This window comes from Ochotona curzoniae, unplaced genomic scaffold, assembly GCF_017591425.1.
Source record: "Ochotona curzoniae isolate NIBS_2020 unplaced genomic scaffold, NIBS_Ocur_1.0 scaffold_4701, whole genome shotgun sequence".
Taxonomy (NCBI): Eukaryota; Metazoa; Chordata; class Mammalia; order Lagomorpha; family Ochotonidae; genus Ochotona; species Ochotona curzoniae.
In genome coordinates, this window is record NW_024467122.1 from 47,906,604 (window position 1) to 47,931,280 (window position 24,677).

The following is a 24,677-nucleotide window of genomic DNA, read 5'->3' on the forward strand; positions in this document are numbered from 1 at the left end:
AGTTCATCTATGAAAATTTGTGTTTATATATATATGTGTAATGTATGTGTGTGTAAATATATATATATATATCCCTACCCTCCATTTTTAGAAACCTCTTGATTCATAAATGAACTCATTTTAAATCAGATGAATAACCTCTGCTGATAAAAGCACATTCAAGTCTAAAAAACAGAATCTCTGGGCCCAGCACAATAGCCTAGTTGATAAAGTCCTCAACTTGCATGTGCCAGGAACCCATATGGGTGCTGGTTCTAATCCCAGCAGCCTTGCTTCCCATCCAGCTCCCTGCCTGTGGCCTGGGAAAGCAGTCGAGGATGGCCCAAAGCTTGGGGACCCTGCACTCTTGTGGGAGACCTGGAAGAGGCTCCTGGCTCCTGGCTTTGGACTGGCCTGGCTCTGCCATTGTGACCACTTGAAGAATGAATCATCGGATGGAAGATCTTCCTTTTCTCTCTCCTCCTCTCTATATATCTGACTTTGCAATAGGAGGGTTGTGGGAGGAGTGGGGGAAATCCAAGCACCTATAAGACTGTATCACATAATACAATGTTATTAACAATAAAAAAAAGAAATAAATCTTCTAAAAAACAAAAAATAATCGCTCCTTACAATCTTTTATTTTTCTTGTATAAAGAGAGATAATACTATTGATGTGGCACTACAGAGAGCATTCTGTCTAGGATTTCAAGACCTGCTCTATCTCCTGCAATAGATACGCTAGTAGTTAACAGCTGACCAGGAAATCTGCAAGTCATAGGTACAGGCCTGCTCAAGTAAAGGCATGTAATGAGCATATATGCCTGATTATTATATTTTAAATTGGATAAATACAAACTCATTTACCAAAGGAAACACATTAACATTCTGTCTTATACTGAAATCTTGCTAACAGCTCATGTTACCAAAGTGAATTTTGACACTGATTTACACTTGATACATCAGTCTTTGAAAGACATCTTTGCATCAGAAACTGCAAGACAACCCCAAGCATCCATTTATTTCCTTCCATAATAATAAATTTCTAATTCCAGCAGAACACTGTGAGCCCCTACAATAATTGCATTTCAGAGCTTCTCTTGCAATTTAGTAAGCCTTTGCAACTAAAATCTTTATCACTGAAAGGTATATAGAAATGATGTGTGCAATTCCCAGTTGGGGTGTTCTGCTAACCAAGCCTCCACCTGTTGTAATGTGAACACGAAGGCCTGAGTCCTAATAACTGTCAAGGAGCATGAAGTATATTAAGAAGGAAAACCATCTCTGGGGAACAAGAAGCCGGGGTCTGCAGTGCAAAGAATCACTGACTATATTCCCAATCCTTCCTAGACTCCTTCAATATGAAAAAATAACTGTTTTATGTGAATTGTATTATTTTGCTGATTTGTTTTGATAATCATGGCAAAATCAAAGGTCAAATCTCATCCTCTGACTGAGGTGGTAGTTTATCAGTCTGGCATCTCTCAACAAATATAAGCCAGTTTATTGCCACACCCTGCTCAGCATGAACCAGGGTTGGAAAAGGGGACAGTGCATAACGAAAAAAGAAAAGAAAGATATAAGATGAAAAGTATTGGAAGTGGCAGACCAGAGAGTTCCTCCTAGACAAAGACAACTCAATGCCTGTTCCAACAGCTTTGTTCATTTGGGGAACCATATTTCATATCAACTTCTTTCACCTGTGGTTTTTTTGTTTATTGACTAATCACTGTCCAAGCCAGGAGGGCCTTGGTGGATCAACACATGCCTACAAAGAGGGGGTGTGTGAGGGGGAAAAATGGAGGGGAGGGAGAAAGGGAGGAAGTGGGGAGGAGGTGGGGAGGAAGTGGGGAAGAAGGGGGAGAGAGAAGGAGAGAGGAAGAGAGCAGAATACATATCTAATTACATTAGGAATACGCGCTGCCTGAGGTGGCCTTGCCCATCGAGGACCTTGTCTCTGCAGTATGACACCCTAACAGGTTCCATTCTCAGGTACCTGGCATTAGTCTGCCTCTGTCCTCTGGTTGCTGCTAACATTCCCTAATGATCTCTGATATTTGAACCTGTTAGCTTTGGAACAATACCTGCATCAAATGGCCTTTGTTTCTGGTCAACTGTTGCCTTGCACATATAACATCTTGGTGGAATTTGATTCTTAAAACACTAGAACACTCAGTTTCTGCCTGCAGCAGTTTACAGTTGTTGGGCAAGGGTCTCAGGAAAGGACTCTACTTAACTAGTATGCAAAATGTTAACTGTAGACCAGCAACAATCCACAAACTATGTTACTATGGTTCTATGACAAGATAATGGCAGAATTTCAGAGTAAGCATTTATGTTTATTCATACACCAATTTCCGATTGCCTAGCTCATCCTATTACAACAACCTGTGTCTTATTGCAAGAACTCGACAAACCCCATGGAATACAGGCTGCCTAGTAGTCACTAAAGGGCTTTACAAAGTGTGATTTCTGAGGTTACTTTGCTGACTGTCACCACATAGTGTTTAAGACTCTGAAAAGGTGGAAAAAATATACCTGCCTGTAAACTTTTCTTATAATGGCCTTAAATCAGTCAAACCCACTCCAAGTCTATTTAAACATCACTAACTATATTAGAAATGAAATTAGTTTCAGTTCCAATTTACCGACAGAAAATGAACTTTACTCACCATTTTATCGAGACCAATCTACCCTGATTTCAACCATAATGGTAACTAAATGATGACAATATAAAGATTACAAAAAAATTCAAACCAAAACACTGTGCTAGTCTTACTAATCTTCTTTGAAAGTGCAATCTTGATATACTAAGTTCAATTTTGTAGCTATAACGATGCTTCAGCACTAATATAGCAGTGGGAATGATACTACAAGAGATAGGTTGGATAATGAATCATTGAAACCTGAGAATAGTACAAGAATCATAAGTAAATTGAAAACTAAAATGATCATTTTTAAAAGAAATGATTCATTTAAATACAAATGTATTCTGTGAAATTCTTATAGTATTTTTTAAAAATACAAATGTATTCTGTGAACTTCTTATAGTATTTTTTAAAAATTCATTTATTTTATTTGAAAGGCAGATTATTTATTTATTTATTTATTTATTTATAGTCACAGAAAGAGAAGGTCTTCCATCCATTGGTTCACTGCCCAAAAAGCTCAGCTGTTTCGTTCAGACAGCTGTGAACCAAGAGCTTCTTCCGGGTTTCCGTTATGGATACAGGGTCCCAAGAACTTGGGTCGTAGTCCGCTGCTTTCCCAGGCCATAAGCCAAGCCGTTAGGTGGGGCATAGAGAGGCCAGAACAATAACATGCACCCAAATGGGATGCCAACACTACAGGGGCAGGATTAACATGCCCTGCCACCGTGTCTGCTTTTACATAAAGTTTTGCAGTATTGAATCTAATGACTCACATACATTTGCTGAAATATTAAGACTGTATTGAAGATATTACAGCCATCAAGACAGTCTTTAAGCTGCTTTATAATTCAGACAATATTGGTGCTCAGAAACTTGTTGCTCAGAAACTCACAAATATGGCCAATAATGTGATTTTCATAAGCACTAGCAGATAAACAGCTGTTGCTAAAATGCAGACTCCTTTCCTACATGTATACTTTAAATATGCTAATAATGTAAAGGCAGTATTTGTTTCCTAGATCTCCTTTCAAGCACACAATCAGCTATACCTATACAGACGATTCCCAACTCCCCATTTAAATTTTATCGGTATATTCTGATGAAACAGCTACAATATCTGGGGATATTCTGAAATAGCTGCAACACAATATAAATCAATGTATTACTTCTTTCGTCAAAAATTCCCAGTTACAAAGCAAAACTAAACACACACGTTAGCTGAACTGAAAACTTCATTTAGTTTTATTTACAACTTAATCATAATCAAAGGAGCTAAATTTGAGATCAGACTTTTTCTTTGTAATAATGATGTATTAGTAATACATGAACTACTGAATAGACCTATTGTGGTTCTTCAAGATAAGAACTAACCTCAACATTCCAAAGGTATGAATTAGTGTGTCACACTCACTTGTTTGGTGACTTTAATATTCTTAAGAATCTTAATATTTCCATGCAAACAAAAGATGTGACATTGTTTCAGTGGCAGATAAGATCAAAAACTCAAAAAAAAAATGTTAGAAGCTTGGACACAGACTGCTTCTACAAGATAATACTGAAACACTCATAATAATAATAATTAATGATAAAGCAAGTAAAAACCTTGAAGTCACACATCTCCAAAGGTATTAACACATACTAAGAAATCTTGTAGAAAGTTTTGAATTTACCTTCCTAAGAAACTGCATCTTCAACTAACTACTGTAAGAGATAATTTTGTTAAATGTTCTACTGCTAAAGGGTAAAGATACATTTTGCAACTAAGGTATCACCTGCCACATTTCACTGGTTTTTTTATTTAATAAATATCATGATACTGTGAATTCTTTAAATTCTGTGAATACATTAAATTTGTTTTCCCATTGATGCCAAAGTAGCCCTGTAAAACTGAATTCCCTCTATAAACATGTTGACCAAGACAGAGAAATATCTTCCATATGAAAAACACCACTACCGATCCTAATAGTGCATTCATTAACAATCAAAATGGGCATTTCTAAAATTGATTTAGAAACCTCAAATACAGACATATGTGGTAGTCATTAAAAGTGTGCCTTTAGTTGCTTAATATGGGAATCTGCTCTTTTACTCATAATTTCATTAGTTTATACTTGCAGAGAGACAAAAGTTATGAGTTCACGATGAGTCCCCAGGTTTATGGATTATAGAGCTGCAGTGTTTGTGCAAGATAAGAAGTAACCTCAACATTCCAAAGGCATGAATTAAACAGTCTATTGTGGTTATTTGAAACATAACAATATTTTTAAAGTATTTTTCTTGTATTTAACCTGATTATATTAAAATAACTTGTGTTTTAGAAGCTAGTAATTAGATTTTGCTTATATTCAGCTTGCATTTATTAAACAAAATTTTATATCCCTTTTTTACTGTATTTTTTTCCTAAGAATTGATGCATACATTCTAAAGTGGTTCTAAAGTACAGATCTGTGGTAAATAGGAATGCCAACGTGCAATCTGGTTCTTCTTCAAAGATGATGTGAGAAGCACCTGCAGATTGTTTCTGGACCTCCACTGGGAACATTTATAAGCCATCCCCAAATCAGAGTTCTACATTTCTCAGATGACCCTTGCCCAACCTATCCCAACCTCTTTCCCAACTTAGGCACCCCACCCATAAAATCAAGGTCAAGTAAATGCAGGCTGTATTTGTGACTCATCAAGATCAAAAACTCAAATGTCACAGAGGCTGGGATAATAAAGTAAAATGAATGCTGTTCGCTGAGGGCACAAAGCTAGGAGCTGGTGGCTGCTCAGTTTCAATCGATGTTCCCAGGGAGCAGCACAGCCCGGAGTTGCCAGAGACTCACAGTTCTTTCAAGCTGGAAATCTACTTTTGTAAACACGGAAATGCACATATTTATAAAGTTCAGCAGTGGGCATTAGGCACAGAGTGAAGATACCACTTTGGGCGACTCCATCTCATTTTACAGTGCCTGGATTTCATCCCAACTCGACATTCAATTGAGACCTCCTGTTAACAAGCACTCATGGAAGGAAAAGGTGATAGCTCAAGGTCTTAGTTTCTGTCACCCATGCTGGAGACCTGGGTGGAATTCTCCATCGCTGTCCACAACCTGGCCTGTGCTCTGCTCTTGTAAATGTTTGGGAATGAACCAGCAGATGAGCAGTTTTTTTCCTTCCCTCTGAATTAAATCTGTCTCCTTTTCAAATAAAATGATATTTTATAATTGACAAGGATAAAGTGTTAACTGTGGGCCAGATACTACTGAGGAACTATCTGAGGTCTATACAATATGGACAATGCATTTTTGAAGTTTCAATCAAAGTTCTTGTCTACTGCAGAGATAGAAACACTAAGCAGAGACATAAAGTTTATCTGCAGTAGGGGAATAAACATACATTTATATGCAAGTATGGGTTACTTTCCACATAGAAATACAGAACACGGGCCAAAGAACTGCCCACAAACTAAGGAAACAGAGAAAACCAAAAACAATATACCTGTGTTTGGGAAGTTCTGAGGATACAAGGGCAGAGTGAGAAAGCTATGTGAAGCACCAAGAAGATAGGTGCAGGACCTTCAAGCAAGGGTCCTTAATCCCCCACACTCCCAGGTCCTCGCTGCATCTTGGGAAAGCGGGTGCTTTAAATGAAAACCAGGTGGGCACATGGGCAGGGGAGCAGCTTGTGACTTCCATCTGGCTCCACAGATTTAACCATGACTGTTCATGACAATGAAAGTAAAACTAATGAAAAGGCTTTCTTTCCAGTCCAGCCTGCAGGTGAAATTTGTGTTTCCTTGATGGAAAACAGCTGCTGAGGTGATCCAAGTTTACATGAGCATTCGGCTTGCCTGGGTCTAGCCTAAAGCCCTCCGAAACAGTCCACCCACACCAGAACACGAAACAGATTTCATATGGAGACTACACACAGGAATTGTCTATTAGATGGCCAACTTTAGGAAACGTGGTAAGGAGGGCATCTAGAGAGGTCACAATGACAATAAGGAAGGGAAAGGCTTCTTTGGTGGGAGCTGCAGTCAATCTCCCATCCACAAGCAGGCAGGAAGGAAATGCCACATTCTCCCTCAACCCTGGTTGGAAGGAGGCGCTTGTGCGGTCAACTCAGAGATACTGATATTTTAAAAGCTTTTTGTTGTTGTTGTTGTTTATTAATTTGAAAGGACAGCTATGGAGAGAAATGGAGAGATAAAAAGAGGGATTCTTTTATCAGCTGGTTCACACCCAAATAGTCATAATAGCCAGAGCTGGGTTAGCCTGAAGCCAGAAACCAGGAGCTTCTTCTAGGTGCCCCACACATGTGGCAAGAGTTCAGAAATTTTGGGTCATCCACTGATTCTTCTCCTAGATCATTAGCAGGGAGCTGGGTTAGAAGTGGAAAAGCCAGGTCTCAGACTGGCACCAAGGGGGACTTCGATGTTGTAGGCAGTGATTTTATCCACTGTGTCATGGCACCAGCCCTGATGTTTGTTCTTGACACTGGGAGCTTGGTTCACACAGGAGACAGGTGAGCCACATGATACTATGAGCTATGTTGACCTTGTCCTATACTAAGTTGGGCAGGCCAGTAGGGGCAGAGTGTGCAATCACACATGTACAGGTTCTATGGCCATAATCACTCTCAGAACGAGAAGACTGGGGATTGCTTTACAGGGATGTCACATGACTTTTCCAACTGATGTTTATTATTAAAGGGCTTATAGTGCTATATAAATACTGAATTGCATTATTCTTCCACAGGGCTTTCATGAACAAGATAAAAAGGAATTCTCTCTGCCTCCTAGGGCCTCCTAGGGCCTTTCCCAGCCCTTTCTCCTTTTGTCTGCCACACCTATAAACTAAAAGATATCTGCCCTGTGATTCCAGAGATAGCCTCTTCCATTAGGACCCATTATTATTCGTCGTCTATGGGAAGAACTCACTTTAGGTCCAAATTCCCTATGAGCAAAGGGAGTGTCCTATCAAATCTAGCACAGTGCAGCAATGATCTCATTATCTAGTGGGAGAGATGCCTCATTCACTGAGAGGAACAAGAGGTCTGGGACAGAGGCTGCGGTTTGCACTCCAGAGGGGCTCTCACTGTCTACAACAATGACTTTTGTTTCTGTGCTGGACTCTGCCTGCCATTTTCCCACCATGTAGCTCCCAATTCTGTGTCCACAGGATCTCCAAAACCTAATGCAGAAAAATGGAGCCCTCAATTTAGAAACTGCCTCTGGTTTCAGGGAGCAAAGCCAACATCTAAGCCCTGACTTCTCACAGCACTTTCTGCATGGGTCAAAAGTTTGGCACTTGATTCTATTCAATTTAGCACATAGTTTATGGTTTGCTAGCACATGCTTTTCTTTGGTTGATGGTGTGTGGGTTTATTTTTGCCCTGATAATATAGTAAATCACTGGACAGCAAAAACCACATACATATCACAGTGCTAGACGCAACAGAAGGCAATGAACTCCCACTGAGCTTCCAGATTCATGTTCCAATCTGCCACACACACGATGATGTTCAACATGACATTCAGCTTTCTGTCTCTTTTTGCTGCTGGTAAGTCATGAGCTTCCACATTGAATTTCTGATGGGAAAGGCCTGATATTCCTAAGACTTCAGCGTGGGTGCGTCCTGAGGGAGCACATTCTAACAAGAAGCAAGAGTCTGGGTGTATAGCAACCGTGACTCATTGTCAAATTCATGTGGGAGCCTGGGTGGCTAAAATCTCATGTGAAAAATATTTCATATTTCCCCCAGCTGTAGGCAACTACCTAGGCAAATGTTACACTGCTGCGAGAAAAGCAGACAATAGCTGGTAGGCATTCTGGGCCTGGTTAATGCCAATGTTGTGTTAACTATACCAGTGTGCCAGCATAGTTGCCTATTCTATTTTTGTAATGTGTGAAGAAGGTGGGAAACACTGGGTAGGACATGCCACCCTGGCCCCAGGGCAAGAGGAATGAACAAAAGGGTTCTGGGGACCTATTAGAGTAAGATCAGCTGAGAGCATATGTGACAGGGGAAGAATGACTTCTGGGGGCTTCCACAGACCAGGCCACCTCACTTACAGATAGGTGAGGGAGCTGAGACATAGTAAATTTGAGGGGGAAAACCAAAGGACATGTCTGGGTCAACTCAAGGCACTCACTCACAGAGAAGGCTGGGCTAAATAGCATTGCCCACTGCCTGCTATCACAATTAAAAGCTGGGGCTGAGGAGGCATGCCTGGCAGGGCTGGGCCATAGTACCCAGCTTCAAGTGTCAGCATGGGGTGGGCCAGGTCAGGCTGGGCTGCAGCACCCACAAAAATAAGAGAGAACAAGATGTGGTCCCACCTTAGAGTGTATGTATCCGAACTGGACCTCAACAGTTGCTGATATCTGTGCAGTGGACAGTATGACCAGATGCACATGGGAACATGACAGATAGCTCATGCAGGCCAGTAAGGGGCATCAACTCCTTGTCAGAGGATGGAAAACAGAATAGGTTGAACAATTATGGACAAGCATGTCCCTGGGTCTGTGGCTGCACTAAGATGAACTTGGTCAGCCAACAGACATTGGAAAAATTTTTCTCAACCCTGAAACAATGAAACCAACAACTTATCAGAACTATCAAAGCCACTTCAGTAACCTGTCGGAACACTCTTCCCACATCAGGCTTTCTAAGGCGTCGTTGATGACTGTTCCCTCAAACCCAGGTGCTGATGTAGCTTGACAGCAAGAACCAGTCCCCTCCCCTTCTTTTTCTGTGGACACAGGAGAAAACAGGAAAAAACCCTGAAACATTCATCCCACTCACCTCCCTCAACGCCTGATCCTCACCAGCCTAATCAGAGGCCCACATGGGCGTATATACTTTTTAAATATGTAAACAATATTAAAAAATATGTTTTTAAAAAAAGGAAAGAAAACTATTTCCATTCCATTCTGCTCCTTCCTATACTCAATCTTCCTGGACCATCTTCTTACCACAAGCATCTGTGACGTGCTCTGAATCCCAATGCTAAGTGTGTTCTTTGGACAATCAGCATCATTATTGCCACAAGACCTGAGAGAGATGCAGATGGATGTGCTATATCTCAGATTTAATGAAGACAGATTGCTAGGGAGTTCAACAAACAGTTAAATCAGGGAAACCATGTGCTAAAGAGGACCTTGTCAAACATCCTCAATGAAAGTTGCTGTGAGTTAAAGCTGCATTGACAATCCAGAATATTCTGGACTGCTCTTCTAAGCTCTACCTGACTCTTTCTTCTCCGGAAGGAAAAGGAGTTCCACAAAGCAACAACAGCAAAACTTATTTCCAAGCCAGCAAAAGGCACAAAACTCAAGAAAAACTAAACCAGGAAAAACAGTAGGCAGGATGCAAGCTAGTGAGAACTGAGATGGGAGATGGGAGATGGGAGATGGGAGAACTGAGATGCTGTGGTGTGATGGGTAAAGCTACTAACTGGGCAGCAGGCTTCCATGTGTATGCCGCTTTAAGTCCCAAAGACTCCTCTTCTGATCCAGTTCTCTGTTAAAGCACTTAGGAAAGCAGGAGAAGACAGCCCAAGTTCCTGGAACCCTGAACCTATATGGGATACTTGAAAGAAGACCCTGGCTCCTGGCCTTGGACTGACTTACCTCCAGTTAGGATTAGGGTTAGGGTAAAACAGTAAATGAAAGCTTCTTTCTGTCTCTTTCCCTTTTTCTCTCTGTCTCCCCCTCTCTCTAAGTCTGACTTTGGAGTAAATTTAAAAAAAAAAAAAACAAAAAGAAAAGGAAAGGAAACAAAGGAGGAAAACCTCTCCCTGTGGCTTGTACTGTTGTTCTATCTGTTGCCACATGTGCCACAGAATCTTTGGCTTGATGCCGGTCCCCCCTGATGAAATGGGCTTTATAGCATATATAGCACATACTCCAGCGAAAGTCTAAAACCTTGCCAAAGCCACACACTGTACTCACATTGTGAACACATGTGTGGAAGTTACCACAATGGTTCCAGTTTCACTACTGTTCTTCCTCCCCCACCACCAGTGAAAATGCTGTGCACGTTTCAAAGCCCAATTACAATCTTGATTCTCCTCTTATTACTTCACACTATGCAGGAAATGTCTGCTGATACAATGATGGTCAACAATTTCATGGAATATTTTTTTCCTCAACATGATTATACCATTCTGTGGTAACAGGGACTCCCATCTTCCATTATGTTTTGCACCTAGTCCACTGTCCTGAATAGTAGACTTCTTTATCCCTTTCTCTAGGAGCATAGATCCTCATGTATTCAGAACTGACCCGAGAACTCAACACATCCTCTTCCAGAAAGACCTTGGAGTAGATCATTCACCTGTGGATCCTCCTCTTGCTTCCTTAAAAACTCAACACCCCTCATACCTACATTATTCCACCTTGGTTAAAAACTAGCTGGACTCTGTCTTTCCTGCAGAGGTGATTCTGGACACCTACAAGAAATATCTACATTTCAGAGCTGGGTGGAGAGTGTTTGGCTGAGAGAAGGTACTTGGTACAACATTAGCAAGTGATGTTTGCACCCAGGCAATCAGGCCAAACAATTCCATCCACTTATAGGGTACTGAGTTATATCAGAGCAAGAACAATGGGAAGAATTGAGAGAAAATAGCATTAATAATAATAATTGAAGACATTAATGCCATAAAGCAATAAACCATTGTTTTAAACTGATTAGAAAATAGTGGCACTTCATAGTCTTCTAATCTGTGGTGCTATTGCTGGAAAAGGATAAAATGAGAAAATGACCAAAGGTATTGAATTAGCATCTCTGGGAACATTAATGAAGTCTAAAGAGATAACACTTCTGTTACTGAGGTTATGTGTTTTACTAGGTTAGTAAGTATTCTTCCAGTTTCTGTGTCGTCTCTCCTAAGCCCAACTAAGTCAGCAATATAAAGATAAGATTTTAACATGAAATCATGGGATGGATGTTAGGCCTAGCAGTTAAGTCCCAGAGTGGAGTACCTGGATTTGATACATGGCTCCGACTCCTGATTCCAGCTTCCTACTCCCTCCAGACCTTGAAAGGGGATGTCTTAGTTGATGGGTTCCATGGTTCCCCCACTATCCATATAGGAAACTGGGACTGAGCTCCTGGATCCCATCCTAGCCCATCCAAGCTGTTATGGACATTTGGAGATTAAATCAACAGAAACACACTCTCTCTTAAAACTCCTTCAATTGCCTTAAATGTGATTGAAAACTATATTCAGGAGTGGGAATGCCAACCTATGATTCTCCACTGCCCTGATGGGCATGAAAGTCTACCCCTTTGGTGTGCTGAGGCACACAGGCCCAGGAAACACTGCTCAGTGTTCATCTCCAGAACCACATCTCCAGTGCCACAGCCCTGTGGCTCTGGTGCTATGCAACCATGGATTATGTATAGCATAGCTTAGCCTTCTATTTCAAATGATCATTTACTACTTCCAATACATAGAAACATTGTATTGACTCCTGAAACAAAATTAAGAAATTAAAAAAAAACATGAATATATCTTGTACAGATACGGATTTTTGTCTCAAGAATAGAATTTCATGCATAGTAAAATAACATGCATCCTTTTACAAAATGAAGAAAACAATAGTCCATCTAATTCAAAATAATCCTAAAGAAAAAAATTAAGATTGCACTGAGTGTCACACTCCTGAATCTTTACCTGGCTCATGCTGGATAACAGCTCCTGATCGTGTCTCCCCCTTCTATGCCATCCCATTAAAAGAGAGATCAGTTCTAACAGGCACAATGGCTTAGACTACGAGTAGGTATCCATGCTCTCATCTTGTTCACACATACTTTGTTACACATTGGATCCTTAAAGCTCATTATCCCTCCTCCACCCATTTCTCATTAAAAGAAGAAGATCGAGCAGTTGATTTGTGAAGGTCTGTGATGTAATACATACTTATGGCAAATGTGTGCTGACTTTTCACCAACTTTGTACCCATGGCCTAGTGGAAGCTGCACCTGTTATTCGGTTGGAGAAATGAACATAATAGCTTGTATTAGCGGCAACCATATTTTCTCAAAAAGCAGAAAAAGCCAATCTAAATCTGAAAAGCAGTTTGAAGGTTTCATGATTGTTATGAAAAGGGGAGTGAAAGATTTATTACTTTCCTTTTTCCCTCTCAAAAGAAGTCAATGGTCATCAGGTGTTTAAATGAGAACAAAGACAGCTGGAGAATGAGATAAAGGTAAATATTTGAAATAACGTGTCACTGCATCTTATATAATAGATCTGCAGTCTTTGAAATGCAACAACTTTCATATCTACAGGTTGGCTTATTTTTTTCTTATTTGCCCTTGTGAGGTAGGTCTCTTTTCAGTTGTCAGCCACCAAAGCTTTGGCAAATACAAGAACACAGTGGGGCACTGTGCCAACATGATCTCAGAAGTATTTACACATTGCTGTCAAGACCATGATATAACTCAGTTTCTATGTTGCTATACTTTCTTTCAGTTAATATTCCAACGTGTCCCTCAAGGATGTGGTAAGCACTGGTTTCAGATAGAAAAAAAACCCAAGACAAATATTAGTGAGCTACATGGAGGTCTGACTTTCCATGACAACATTGTTTCCCAGCACTGATACCCGGCATGCATCTCCAGAGATGTTGATTTCATGGATGGGACATTCAACTTGGGCTCTGCTCACAGCCCTTTCCTGCAGTGATTGCATTAGGAAGGTAGGATTGAGAAATACTGTGTTAGAGAATTACCAGAATGGCTGAAGTAGTATTTACCACAGATAAAATCATCCTGATGAATTCATTGCATGGCATGAAGAGTCAGACCTACAGAGACAGAGTAGGTACAATAATAAAAGATAAATAATGGAATAAGAAACGTCTGTACACCCCAGCCTGGATTCTGCAGAAGGAAGAAAAAGCACAGGGATGGGAGAGAATATCAGTGGCCAAGTGAAGCTACCAGAAGTTTAGCAAACATGAACAGTGTCGCCAGGCAGCTCTCCCTCTGCCTTCCATACTTGAGGCAACACTTGGAAGGCACTTCACTCCTCCCCACCTCTGGAACTAGGTTGATGGAAGATGTCAGAGAAGCCTCTCAGCACACAGCCTCAACTTCCTGGGGCTCAGAGCATCCCTTCCCTCCAAAGGTCCCTAATTTTTTTCTCAGACAGATTGGCAAGGCTCACCCACATAGCAGTAGGTGGACAAATGATTAGCACTGCCCTCACCTGTCACGTGTTGACCACTTCACCTCACTTTTTAAATTTTTTCAAGATTTGTCTATTTTTATTGCATAGTCAGATATACAGAGAGGAGCAGAGACAAAGAGGGAGATCTTTCATGTGTTGATTCACTCCCCAAATGGCCTCAAAAGCTGAAGCCACGCCAATCCAAAGCCAGGGGTCCCAAGGCTTTGGGCCATCCTGGACTGCTTTCCCAGGCCACAAGCAGGCAGCTGGATGGGATGTGGGACCACCAGGGTTAGAACCGGCGCCCATGTGGGATCCTGGCTTGTGCAAGGTAAGGACTTTAGCCACTAGGCTACTGTGCTGGGTCCTCCCCTCACTTCTTGTTGAAAAGTACTCTGATCCACTCAAGGACAGCTGAAGTCCTAGGACAGGTTGGAGAAAATAGATGCAATGGAGGGAAACAGTGATTTCTCTGTGCTCCCAGCATCCTTCAGAAATGAGGCAGCAAGGAGCAGGGCGCCTGCTGTGTGACATATGTGAGCAGGAGCACATCAATGACCATCAGGTGAGGAATCCAAGGAGCTGTTGATATCAATGGCTGCTAGGATCTCAGAATTTTCTGGGTTAGGTAACGTGCTGATATTGACACATTTTTATATGAGTACCTTACCCCTGACATTTAATGCCCATGTGTCATATGACTATAGATATAATTAAGCTTGTTCCCTCTGTTAATTTAAAAGCTTGGGTCAGGATTCAGGAAGGTTTACATTTCCTTGAAGCATCAGCCTAGAAGCTTAGCTTCGGATGTACAGTTAAGGCGGAAGTCTGTTTTTTTTTTTTTTTCTATTTTTCAGGGCAAGGTCTCTGACCAAGGTATAAGTCAGCATTTATCCACTAAAAACTATAAAATTGGGTATAATTATAAAAAATAACTATTTGGGGGCTTTGGCAACTAACATAACACACACACACACACACACAAGCAATTGGTGAGAATTCATTCATGAAAAGCTGATGAATGGCATGTTGATAGAAGCTGCAGCCCCATGTCCTGTGGTTCCTGTCTCATCACACCAGGAGCATCACTGTGGCAGAGGCTCACCTGCACTCAGTGACACTATCACCAGAGAAACCAAACAGGTCAGCGCCTCACACATCCCAGCAGCAGGAAGCACTCAGGACTGGGGTTAATGTCAGACTGGCAAAGGAGCCTGACACTTAATGGCATATCCTAGAAAGATCACTGTAGGGGCCTCAGGTCAGACCCCAGGCAGACTGGCAGAGATTACAAACACACCTGTGATAGTCCAGTAAATAATCAAATTCCAAGGAGGCTTGTAGCCTGTCTTCTCCTGCTCCCCCCACCCCACATGCAGCAGCAGGTGGTAGCACTGCTGACTTGAGGCTTTACGTGCCACCTCTAGGCAGTCACTGGACAGCCACTAAGTTAAGCAGATACAGCCAGGCTGACTGATGATGACAGCAAGAATTGAAAACAAAAGAAGAAAGACACCTTCTGGCACTGTGGAGGAGGAACTCTGTAGATTAAGCCCAGACAATATTGCTAAAACAGCCACAACAAAAGAACAACCCCTTTGGGAGGGAAACCTAGAATCTAGAGTTTTACTACATTATGTTGCTTAAGATAACTGTAGTTTTTCAATAAATTATGGTAGGATAGAAACAGAAAGCAGATGCTATGATCCATCTTAGGGGAAGTATTAATCAATAAAAACTAGGTGAGTGAAAAGCCAAAATCTGTGATGTGGTATGCCTTAAGAGGACTGACTGCTCCACCTCCCATCCAGTTCCTGCTAATGGTGTGAGAGAAGCAGACCTATCCATACTCATCTCAGGAGAAGAGTGGAGGAAAAAAAATATTGAAGGAATAATAACCAAGCATTATAAGCACATAATAAATTTTGAAAAAAAAATCAAGAAAGAAGGAACATCCTGAAAGCAGAGATGAACAAAATATAAAGGTACAGCAATACAAAACACAGCAGACTTTTCAGGAGAAACAAGCTAGTTTTGTTTTATTTTTGAAAAACTTATCAATGTAGAATTCTGTTTATCCAGTAAACTTCTTTATATCAAATTATAATGTTTTCCAAAACAAACAGAAAACAAGACATTTTCATACAAAATAAACCAGTAGGCCCACACTATAAAAAATGCTAGACCAAATTCTTCATACTGAGGTAAAACGGTATTGACTGAAAACAATAGCTTGTTTCTATAGAAATGTTTAAAGCACACTTTAAATGACAAATGAGCAGGTGAATGCATACCATTGTAGTTCTATATTTTCTCTGAAAGATATATGCTCAAGTGTTTAGAGCCCGTTTACTCACCTAACATATCAGGAAGGACTTCCTCAATCCTGGCTCTGGCCTGACCAGACAGCTAGAAGATCCCTCTTCCCTAACCCTCTCTCTCCTTTCTCCCCTCTTCTTCATCCCTCTCTCTTCCCCAACCTGTCCTTCACTCTGCCTTAAAAAAAAAAAAAAGATTTATTTATTTTTCTTGGAGAGTAAAGGCAGAGTATTAAAGAGATATCTTCCAACTGCTGGTTCACTTACCAAATGTCCACTATGGCTGGGACTGGGCCAGGTCAAAGCCAGGAGCCAGAAGCGTCTTTCTGGTCTCCGCCTAGCAGGTGGTAGCTTTACCCACTAGAGCATAACAAAAACCCAGACTCAAATAAATAACTACTTAAAACTCATAACAGAGATTGACTTTGGGGGAGAGGATAGGAGATCATATATTCTACATGGATGCTTTGGGCCTTAACTGCAATGGATAATTTTTTTCAAAATTTGGGACCAGCACTGTGGCACAGGAGTTAAAGCCACTGCCTGCAATGCTGACATCCCATATGAGTGCTGGTTTAAGTCCTAATCATTCTGCTTTTGACCAGCTCCTGCCAACAGCCTGTGAAAAGCAGAAGATGGTCCAAGTCCATGAGCCTCTGCATCCACGTGGGAACCCCAGAAGCAGCTTCTGGCTTTGGTCCAGTCCTGGCCATTACTGCCACTCAGACAGCGAATCAATAGATAGAAGATCTCTGTTTCTCCCCCTCACTCTAACTTTTCTAAATAAATATTTTTAACTAAATTAAAAAAATAAAAGTGTCCAAGTAAAGCTGTGTATTTAATTATATTTAAATAATGTACTTTTATACAGCTCAAATAATTTTTTAAAAAATCCTCTCATTTCTGTTCAGCTATTGAAACTTGAGAGTTGGAGGGGGGCTCATAGTGACTGGAAAGGATTTAAAAACTACAGATATTCAAACAACTAAGAAATTAGCCAGTTATCCCAAATAAATTAGGAGTTTAGCAAAAGGAACTGAGACTATCTTTGGTTGGTAATGTGCTGTGGAAGCAGGGACTAGAATGAAGTGACAAGAATAGTCACTTTGGTGGCGTGACCACTGTTTCTGCAATTTTCAGACTAAATTCAAGGGTCTGCTGACATGTGACGGGTGACATGCGAGTAGAGCATCTACTGACACGCTTCAGTTTCTACAGTCAACCCTCAGGCCGGGCAGCTTTGTCATCAGCGTATTCTAAAATGCAACACTGAAAAACTTTGGAATACGGGATAAAAACTTCCCATGTTTAAAACAAAATATATATTGTGAATGATTGGATTAAGGAAGGTTAAGCAAAATGGTTAGTAATATGCGCTGGAAACGTGATACGCTGATGTTTAAATCTTAGTTGTGTGGTGTGGTGTTAGCTCTCGCAGTTAGGAAATCTGATTACAGCATCTGTGTCCCATACTGGGATATCTGAGCTTTAAAGCTGGTTCTGCTCCTATTTCCAGTTTCTCTCTGTTGCTGGGAGGTAGCAGGTGAGCACTAAAGTAGCTGGGGCCTTCCCACTCATGGACAAAACCTGGATTGAGTCGCCAGCCTAGTCGTTGCCAGATGCTATTAGTCTTTTAGAAAACGAAGCAGTGATGAAAGCAAGTGTTCTTTCTCTATCTTCCTCATTCCCTTCCTCTAAAATAAGAATGAGCTTAAAAAATGATCCTAGCTCTACCTTGTAGGGTTGTGCCCCTATGTAAGTTACTCAACCTCTTTATTCATAACCGTTTCTCTCAAGAATGTTGCAAACACTGAACTTGATGATATATCTAAGGTACTTAGTAAAGCTACTGGTGGATAATAATGTTTTGGTAATTGATAGGTGATATTATTTTTCGGTTATTAGAAATGGAAAAGATAGTAAGAGAGATACAATTCTCTCAATGTCTGGTTTTTATCTCAAAAATTTAAAATGATCGAGCTGCTTATGTCATATACACAGAGCAGTTTTATGTTTACACAAGAAAATCATTTCAAGTCCACATAACAAAAGTACCCTTTTATCTTTTTATAATTACAATTTGTAATGTATCTTTCCATTGATAATGGAATATTCTCTATGCCTTTAAATGCCTGGTGAGCAAAATGCCCCCAAAAGAATGGGTAATAAGAACAGAGAAATGGCCTTCCATAGTCAACCAGCCTAGAATTTCATGTGCCAACCCCTGGGTGTGAGCTGGCCTTGCCAAGGAGCATGACCCTGGCCAAGAGCAGTTCCTGGCAGAGGAAGCTGCCAGCCATCAGCACCTGGAGGAAAGAAAGACCCACTGAGAGTCCAGGGGGTCACCAATGCCTCCATTTCCCAGCCTTGGATAATCAGAACCTCTCTCTGAGACCAATGATAGCTCAATGGTTGGATTGCCGAAGCTGCTGAATCACACAGACCTAGCTACTCTCGAGCCTCTCTGGCGTCCGTTCTTGTTACTGTCTTCAGCTTGCCTGTGATTCCCCAGAAGGTTTGGATTCTTTCCTCTCTGAACCAAACAGCAAGCATCCTTCTCTCTGCAAGGATCAGCGAGCAGTGCTGCTTAGAAAGGACAATGTCATCCCTGAACACGCACCGATGCCTCCAGAGAATGCAGCGTGTGCTTCTTAGCTACTTTAGAACACTTCCTAAACTGAGAAACGACAGTCCCCACTTTAGGAATTTTAATCTAAAGTGCTCTTTGTTGACACAGCTGAGAGTTATTGTGTGAGTGAGGGTGGGCTGCACAGAGTGCCTCCATGGACAAAATAGACTTTTCTGATGCTGAACTGAAATGTAACAAATCTATCCATATTCCCGACACCATGGAATGATGTGGGGTCTGTGGAACGAAGCCTGTGAAGGTGGTTAACCCAGTTCTCCAGCAGGGAGTGAAGAGCACAGCCTGTCCACCTCTGGTATGTGAGAGCAGTGCCCAGGCGGGAAGGCAGACAGTTATTTTGTCCCAGAAAACAGCTGCTGTGGCATTTCTGCGGTTAGATATTTGGGGGAGAACTGATAAAGTGCAGAAAATAGAATAAAGTGAAGAAATAAAGAAAGAGAGAAGGATCATATAGATGGAGACAACAAAAAACCCATCAATTTGAACTCAGACGTTGAAAAAGGGAAGTGGCCTAGAATGATAACTCCCCTGTTACCACAGACTTGGTCCCACGTGCAATCTCAGTATGCTGGGATGTGAAGATAATGAAGGTGGTAGGGGTGATGGTGGTGGCAGCAGAAGAGGAGGCAAAACAAGAAATTAAAGCAAGGATTAACAGTCAAAGCCACACGCAGCACAGGAAATAGAGGAATATGCTTCAAGATTCCATCCACTAACTCCTGTAGTTTTCTCTACTGGAAAAGTTCCTAAAATGTACAGATTTCTACTAAAAAAAAAAAAACAACAAATAAAAAACAAAAAACCCAAGGCATTGATGAAATGAAGACACAAGGCGAAAATATCATTTTTAGTAGAAAAAGTATGGTGCCTAAACTGAGATTTGTTTCAAGTCACATCTTGGTCAGTTAATATCTGCTTTGCTTTGGTTTCATCATTCCTCCCCTGAAGCCTTCTCTATGAAAGGAGGCCCTGAGAGTTACAATAAACATCAATCACATGAATGACAGTGCTTTGTACTCCATGAGAGGTTAAACAAATTTAGTACTAAATTGTAGTCGAAATAATGCATTCATCTGGCCAGCTTTTAAAACTGAGACAAACCAGCCCAGAAGCTTCAGTTTTACCTAACTTTGTTGGAAGTCACTTGAAAGGTGACATTTCAACTATTTTTTTCCCTTTTGAATCTGAGTTTTTAAATAATACTTCCTAACTTACACACTAAATTAATAAACAGGTAAACTTTTTATGTTAGTCATTTAATTTTTAAAGATTGGTTTTATTTATTTTGAAAGGCAGAGTTATGAAGAATGAGGGAGAGATGGAGGGACAAAATGAAGAGACAGAAACATTATCGATCCAGTGGTTAACTTCCCAAATGGCCTCATCAGCCAGGGCTGGACCAGGCAGAAACCAGGAACTTCATCCAGGCCTCCCACATGGGTACAGGGAACCAAGTCCTTGGGCTCCAGGCTTGTTTGGTAGGGAGCTAGATCTAAAGTGGAACAGCCAGAACTCAAGCTTATACTCATATGGGATGCTGTTACTGCAAGTAACAGCTTAACCATATATGCCACAATGGCAGACCCAAGTTTTCATATATATACACATGGGTATGCATTGTGGATAGTGCGATGATCCTCTGCCTGCCAATGCTGGCATCCCATATGGATGCTTTTTCATGTCCTGGCTGCTCATTTTCCATCTAGTTCCCTGCTTATGGCCTGATAAAGCAGCAGAGGATGGCTCAAGTGCTTGGCCCCTGTGTCCATGCGGGCAGTGCAGTAGAATCTCTTGGCTCCTGGCTTTGGATCAGCTTAGCTCCTATTCATTGTTGACATCTGGGAAGTGAACCAATGGGTGGAAGACCTCTGTCTCTGCTCTCTCTGTAAAAATCTGCCTTTCAAATAAAAATAGGTCCTTAAGATATATATATATATATATATACATATATATATATGCACACACACTCATATATATATATAACATCTTAAAGATCTTAAAGTTACTAATTATAATTGTGACAATACTAGATGTTATTATTCTCCATTCAACTACTTTTGAATCACCAAAGAAAATTTTAAGAGGTCCAATATTTGTTATTATGACAAATGTGCGTGATTATTTCAACTCTTTCATAATCTGTCATTAGTAGACTCAAAAACATCTGCTAACTCAAAGATCCTATTTCTGCCACATGATGTATAGAACACTTTATTACAGTCATTGTATTGTAGTTATTCAGCTTGACATCTCTAGAGAATCCAAACAGACAAATAGCTTCACACTTTGTCTCTCAGTTGAGCTTTCCCTTTATTAGACTTTGAGCAGTACCTTGGGCAAGTAAACAACTACTTTACATCCAGCAATATGTAGGTGCATGTGTTCCGTAGTCCTCTAGTTCACCCTTTGCTTAGGCATTCATCATTTTTCCCAGATCCAGAATGGAGTACTCATGTGCTGACGTAGTTAAATGGTTAATCCCCCAAAAATTCTGTTTTCCTACCACTCTCTTGATTCACTGGATATTTCTGGAAGGCCTTTAGGAGAGTGTGTCTCCATAAAGATAACATCCAGATGATTAATATATCAAAAATAAAAAGGCAAAAGTATTGCGCACATGGATCCATTGTAAAACAAGAGGGACATCTGGATACCATAAGGTTGATTTCTCATTTGCCAAAGAAATGTCTCTTGGTTTTTTCTGTTACAGAAGCATAAACCAGGAGACACTGTTAAACCCATTCACACTTCAGAACAACACTCTATTTTCCAGATTGATGCTTGACTTGTGTTTTAAGTGAAACGTTAACAGCTATGGAAGGTTTCGTATACTCACTGCTGAAAATTCAAAGCAATGATAAGTCACGGTCACTATACTGTTAAACTCATACCATATAACCTTTTCAACACTTTTGGAGGGTGATTTATTTACAGACAACATGTCAGAGAGAGAGAGAGACAATAAAAGTGAAAGCTTTCAATTTCCCAAAATGGTTGGGACCAGGCCAAAGCCAAGAAACAGGCCTCCCATGTGGTTGGCAGGAACCCAAGTACTTGGGCCATTTTTCTACCTCCCAGGTGCATTAGCAAGAATCTGGAGTGGAAAAAAACTGGGATTCAACCCCAGGGACTCTGAGACAGGATGCGAGTATCCCAAGAGGTCACTGAATCCACTGCATCATAATACTTGTGCCCATGGAAACTGCTAATCGCAAAAGGATATTTCTTTCCAAAGGGAATAGAGTCCAGGAATATTTTATTTTCAAACATTATGGACTATACTCAGAATTTATATAATTTTTCAAACTTCGAAGATTCTAAATAAACTGAAAAGCCCATTTGCACGGCAGAATAAAGATTGACCAAAGTATTTTTCCTCTCCTAGGGCTGTTTATTTTTGGTCCATGCCTCTGTCTCATGATGCTTGAAGACTCCTTGATGTCATTCTGAGACAGTGGTGTGCATCTGATTTTCTTTTCAAGTAGCTTACTTGATGCAGACCAGCATATTTTGTTATTAGGTCAGGTCTGATGAGGCAACCCTTGGAGATAGTCCATTTGTAGTTAATAACTCCGGGAAATACACATTAGCTAGCAGCAAGCCCTTTCATGCTTGCATGAGGGTGCTTAAACCTTTGTCTTTGTTTTTTGACATGCTCCCTCACCTCCAATTCTCAACCTATCAAAATATTTTGAACTATGCACAAACATCACGTCGCTTTTACAGTTCTCGGAAGCTCCACAGATAGAATGAAATAATCTTGACTCTGCATTTTTTGTACCATACTATTTGTTCTTCTATTGTGTACATATCTGTTCTCTTGCTATAGTTGTTCATTTCAAACTTATATCCCCTTTAAGAAATATTCACAATCCTTATGAATATTCCATGGAAATAGGACGGGTGAAACTATTACTTGAGCCACGTTATTTTGGCTCTGATATACATGTAATCTTTGTACAAAAAGGTTAAATAACAACTTCTGATCTACTACCTCAGTTTGATAATGTCCCAGAGAAATGTCTTTTTTTGGGGGGGGGTTCACATGTATCATGAGCTTGCTTCATTCTCGTGCTTAATGGGGACACTGCTGAGACCAAACAAAACTCCCCATTTCTAAGAGTTGCCCATAGCTCAGGGAAATCAAACAGCACTTCCTCTATACACACCAGAAACACAAAGGCAAGTGTCTAGCACTGATGTATAACACTTTAGAGAAGTTTATATTGTTTTAGGTGCCTAGTTATGACAGAAAGAGGGCCACACACTGTACCTTCCAAGTGAATTCGCTGTGTAGGTGTTGAACAGACTCTCAAAATCCTGACTCTTCATGAAGTCAGACTCTAACCAAACTCACAGAAACAGTACAGAGAAGATAAACATACTGAAAAATATACGAGTGGTTTATCATGAACTTCTCAAAACACAGGGATATGTAAAATATACACAGAAAATGGAGCAGAGACAAAACTCTTCCCATCCCCATTATTCTTGCCATCCCCACAACTTCTCAGAAATAAGCAAACAATTGGTTCATATTTGCAAAATGAAGATTAAAGTAGAATTTTCATGAAATGGATTCATGAAACATTTTGTTCTAATATGGGTTACTGCAAGATCCTAAGACACTTTTAGTACAAATTCCAAACAGAAAAGCAGGAATACATTTCCTAGTCTAGCCTATTCATCCTAATTTTCTAGGGTAAGTAAGGGAAGGCAGGCAAGGAATGAGTCAATTCTTGTGTCCATTCAGGAAAAACCCCGATATGCACTGTTGAGAATTACTCAAACACTTATAATAGGCAGCTTATGGCAAGGACCTGATGGAAAGACAGAAGAGACATAAGATCCTTTGTTACCTTCCAGCACAGGATGTCTTCAGAAACAAGGCCAGGAATAAAGCCAACTGACATTGGGTCTATTGTGCCCAGGTGCTATATTCTCCAAGAGCGGGTATCTAATGAATACAGGGCATTTGGCAGCAGGGAGGGGGAGGGTGGATCCGCACAAAAGTTTTAAGGAATATAAACATACTTGAATCTACTTCTTTGCCGGTTGCATGGCTATCATCTCTTTCTTTCTTCATAGGATCAGCACCTGCAAGCACAACACTGGAAATGAGAGCGCAGTACTGCGTTGGCTAGCTTCTTTTTCTGATCGACGTTTGTTCTTCTATAAATCATGTGAACATTGCTATCATTTTCCTCTAAATTATTAGACAATACATGAAGAACAAGTCCACTTTGCTGCCTGTTTATATTCTTTGGAATTATTTACAGCTATCAGAAGAATAGTCCCTTTTCCTTTAAGAAAGCCCTGCAACTTGTATCCAATCAATCATTCAGCATTGAATGGCTTAGGAATAGCAGAGGGCACGCAAACATACATCCTCAATATCCCTGTTAGAGGACAGTTCAAGGGGAAAGGAAATGAGAGCTACAAAACTTGGGAGCTTCAAATAGCAGGAGGGCTACAGAAATTTTATGAATACCTAGGAGAAGATCCAAGATGGCTGAATAAGAAAAAGGTGTGCTGATCCTGACCCAAGAATGTAAGAAAAGAAAGGGGAAGGAACTGAATTCCCAGAGGACAGTTAGAGAGACGTTTGTAGAATGCAATGGCATTCTACAAAAAGAAAGGAGACGCTGGGAGCAATGAGGACAGTTAGGTCATGCGGCAGTGAACAGATCATCACCAACTTCTGCAGTTAGCAGTTGGCAGTGATGCCCCATCTTGGAGCAAGGCACCTGGCCACCAGCTGGAAGGAAACTCCACCACAGCAAGGTGAGTGTGAGCTGCTACAGCCCACATACCAGGATTACAGTTATGATCCCCAATGACAGGAATCAAAGAATTCCTAGAAGCAAGTGAAGGCGACAAGACGGCATTCTAAAAGATATGGGTTGCACCCA

The 24,677-nt window shown here is 40.8% G+C and overlaps 1 long non-coding RNA gene across 1 annotated transcript in view; it reads right to left on the reverse strand.

Annotated features, from left to right (window-relative positions):
• Positions 1-23,870, reverse strand: part of LOC121148680 — a 291,103-nt gene extending 267,233 nt beyond the window's left edge. The window contains exon 1 of the long non-coding RNA XR_005882580.1: positions 23,800-23,870. This is a non-coding gene — a long non-coding RNA (uncharacterized LOC121148680). The remainder of the gene's footprint in view (positions 1-23,799) is intronic.
• Positions 23,871-24,677: the final 807 nt, after the last annotated feature.